The sequence below is a fragment of the Streptopelia decaocto genome, assembly GCF_964273445.1.
Source record: "Streptopelia decaocto genome assembly, contig: HAP1_SCAFFOLD_2345, whole genome shotgun sequence".
Lineage (NCBI taxonomy): Eukaryota > Metazoa > Chordata > Aves > Columbiformes > Columbidae > Streptopelia > Streptopelia decaocto.
Genome location: NW_028115305.1, coordinates 7,444 through 11,304, shown reverse-complemented (window position 1 = coordinate 11,304; position 3,861 = coordinate 7,444). Strand labels below are relative to the sequence as shown.

General features: G+C 61.0%; 1 long non-coding RNA gene across 1 annotated transcript; it reads left to right on the top strand.

Annotated features, from left to right (window-relative positions):
• Window positions 1-925: 925 nt before the first annotated feature.
• On the top strand, window positions 926-2,390 carry LOC309452818. The gene is made up of 3 exons (XR_014186633.1): window positions 926-984; window positions 2,004-2,097; window positions 2,191-2,390. It is a non-coding gene; the product is annotated as an uncharacterized lncRNA (long non-coding RNA).
• The last annotated feature ends 1,471 nt before the right edge of the window (window positions 2,391-3,861 follow it).

The window sequence follows — 3,861 nt, the reverse complement described above, 5'->3', positions numbered from 1 at the left end:
GCTGCTAGAGGGTCATTAGGTTACTTGGGGGGGGGCACTAGTGGGTATTGGGGTGCTGGGGGCGTTATTGAGGGAGCAGGGGGACCCCGGGGGGGGCATTGGGACCCCAGCCCGTCTCTGGGGGGGGGGGGGGGGGGTGTGGTCCTGAGAGGCCACCGAGGGGTCGATGGCCCCCGGGGGGGCACAGTGGGGCTGGGACCCCCACTTCCAGCTGTGGGTGCAGCTGCTGCTGTGGGGGCTGCTGCTGGGGCGGCTCCTCCGCTACGGGGGGGCCTGGGGGGGCCAAGAGCGGGAACACCCCCCTGGCAACAGGCCAGGGGACCCCAAAAAGGGGGGGTGGGAGGGGCCCCCCCGGGACCAGCCCTGACTTGGGGGGGAAAAGGGATCCATCCCCCTATACACACTTAGGGGTCCGCCCCGGACGCCTGGGTCCCCCTGCCCTCCCGCACCCAGGAGTGTTTGGGGGGTCCCCAAATGTGGGGGGGTCACCCCCGGACGCCTGGGTCCCTCTGCCCTCCCCCACCCAGGAGTGTTTGGGGGGTCCCCAAATGTGGGGGGGGGTCACCCCCGGACGCCTGGGTCCCCCTGCCCTCCCCCACCCAGGAGTGTTTGGGGGGTCCCCAAATGTAGGGGGGGTCACCCCCGGACGCCTGGGTCCCTCTGCCCTCCCCCACCCAGGAGTGTTTGGGGGGTCCCCAAATGTGTGGGGGGGGGGGTCACCCCCGGACGCCTGGGTCCTCTGGCTGCTCAGCTCCTCCCTGCCTCAGTTTCCCCCGTTTAAAGGGGGGGGGGGGGGTGGTATTTCCCCCCCGCATACCCCAGGTACTGGGAGGTTCAAACCATACTGGGGGGGTGGGGGACATAGTGCCCGGACGCCTGGGTCCCTTGATGGTGCTGATACCCCCACCCTCGTGTCCCCCCCTCAGTGAAAGAGTTTTTGGCCTGGACCAAGCAGGATTTTCTCAATGCGAGAAGCTGACCCAGGTACGTGTGTCCCCCTCCATGTCTCCCCCATCTCCTCCTCGGGGTGCCCTGTCCCCCTCCAAACAACCAGGGGGGTCCCATGTCCCCTCCTGGGTGACTGGAGAGTCCCTTGTACCCTGGGGGGGCCCCATGGCCCCTCCCAAGGGGACACTATGTCACTCTCAAAGCGTTTGAGGGGTCTCTTGTCCCTTTGGGGGGTTCCTGGTCCTCTCCCATCATGTAGGGTCCCTTTGGGGTGTCCCTTGTCCCTTTGGGGGGGTTCCTTGTCCTCTAGGTCCCTTTGGGGTGTCCCTTGTCCCTTTGGGGAGTTCCTGGTCCTCTAGGTCCCTTTGGGGTGTCCCTTGTCCCTTTGGGGGGGTTCCTGGTCCTCTAGGTCCCTTTGGGGTGTCCCTTGTCCCTTTGGGGGGTTCCTGGTCCTCTAGGTCCCTTTTGGGGTGTCCCTTGTCCCTTTGGGGGGTTCCTGGTCCTCTAGGTCCCTTTGGGGTGTCCCTTGTCCCTTTGGGGGGGTTCCTGGTCCTCTCCCATCCCTCTGGGTCCCTTTGGGGTGTCCCTTGTCCCTTTGGGAGGGTTCCTGGTCCTCTAGGTCCCTTTGGGGTGTCCCTTGTCCCTTTGGGGAGTTCCTGGTCCTCTAGGTCCCTTTGGGGTGTCCCTTGTCCCTTTGGGGGGGTTCCTGGTCCTCTAGGTCCCTTTTGGGGTGTCCTTGTCCCTTTGGGGGGGTTCCTTGTCCTCTAGGTCCCTTTGGGGTGTCCCTTGTCCCTTTTGGGGGGTTCCTGGTCCTCTCCCATCCCTCTGGGTCCCTTTGGGGTGTCCCCTATGCCCATGGGGGGGTCCTGGTTCCCTCCCATCTTTCTGGGTCCCTTTGGGGTGTCCCCTATGCCCATGATGGGCATACATATATATGTATGTGTATATATATGTTTCCGCAAGTATATCTTGATAATACCTGAACTAAACAGCAAGAGTAGAAGAGCAGGAGAACCTCTCTGACCTACTGACCACCCCTTTCTAATCCCCCCCAGGTACCATTGGTCTCCCATCCAAACACTGACCGGGCCCGACCCTGCTTAGCTTCCCAGATCAGATGAGATGGGGCGTTCTCAGGGTGCTATGGCTGTATATATTATATATATATATACATGTTCGCTAAGTATACCCTGATAGTATCTGAGCTAAACCCTTTTCTTATGCTCATCCTGCTGTCCCCAGGACCCCCAGGTCCCTTTTCACCGCTCTCCAACGGGTCGTTCCCAACTCACACTGGAACCTGGGGTTGTTCTGCCCAGTTACAACACTCTACACTTGTTCTATTTCATTCGATTTCTCCCCTGGGGGGTTCAGGCTGGACAACAGGAGCCCGAGGGGGAACATCCTGCTCTCCTTGGGGCTCAAAGTGGTGCCAGAATCACCTCAGGATCAAAATGGCGCCAGAATCACCTCAGGATCAAAATGGCGCCAGAATCACCTCAGGGCTCAAAATGGCGCCAGAATCACCTCAATGGTGGCCCCAGGGGCACAAAATCACCTCAAAACACAAAGTATCTGCCCCAGGGGCACCAAAATCACCGGAGGGATCATAATAGTGGCACGAAGATCATCTTAGGGCTCAAAACGGTGGCCACGGGGCACGAAATCACCTCAAAATGCAAAACGGTGGCCCCAGGGGTAACAAAATCACCTCAGGGATCAAAATGGCGCCAGAATCACCTCAGGGCTGGGGAAGGAGGGTGAGGGTGGAAATTGGGGGGACTGACCTAATAAATGTATTTGGGGCAGATCCGATGAAGTTTTATTTACTTATATTAAAAAATGAAGTGTTTATTTATTATTAAAAGAATAATATTGGGGGGGGTTGTGCTTAAACTTAAAGGGATTGATGGGAGAGGCATAGAGGGAATTGGGGGGCTCTAAATGTAGGGGGGAATCAATGGAATTAGGGGGGTTCTGTGGGTTTGGGGGGGTCCCATGGGATGGGGGGGCTGGGGTTTAGGGGGCCTGTTGGTTTTGGGGTGGGGGGGCTTGGAGTTGGGGGGTTTCAGGTCCCCCATGGGGCTTGGGGGGATCCTGTGTTTTTAGGGGGGGCTGTTATGTCTGTGGGGGCTCCAGGGAAACTGGGGACACCCCATGGGGGTTTGGGGGGTCCTTGGAATTGGGGGGGACCCTGGGGGTTTCAGGTCCCCCCATGGGGCTGGGGGGGATCCCATGGGTGTGGGGGGCACCAAGAAAAGTGGGGAGACCCCGGGGGGGGGGGGGGCTCTTGGGGGGATCCTATGGGTGGGGGGGGCACCAAGAAATGTGGGGAGACCCCATGGGGGGGCCCTTGGAGTTGGTGGGGGGCTCATAGGGGGATCCTATGGGTGGGGGGGCACCAAGAAAAGTGGGGAGACCCCATGGGGGGGCCCTTGGAGTTGGTGGGGGCTCATAGGGGATCCTATGGTTGGGGGGGGCACCAAGAAAAGTGGGGAGACCCCATGGGGGGGCCATTGGAGTTGGTGGGGGGTTCATAGGGGGATCCTATGGGTGGGGGGGGCACCAAGAAAAGTGGGGAGACCCCACGGGGCGGGGCTTGGAGTTGGTGGGGGGCTCATAGGGGGATCCTATGGTTGGAGGGGGCACCAAGAAAAGTGGGGAGACCCCATGGGGGGGGGGCTTGGAGTTGGTGGGGGGGCTCTTGGGGAGAACCCCATGTGTGTGTGTGGGGGGGTGTCCCATGGCTCAGGGTGTGGGCGTGGCTTCTCGCGCTGGGCGTGGCTTATGCGCTGGGCGTGACTTGCAGCGGTGGGCGCGGCTTACGCGATGGGCATGTCTTGTAGCGCTGGGCGGGGGCTTCCCCGCGGTGGGCGTGGCTTCTGCGATGGGCGTGGCTTTCGTGATGGGCAT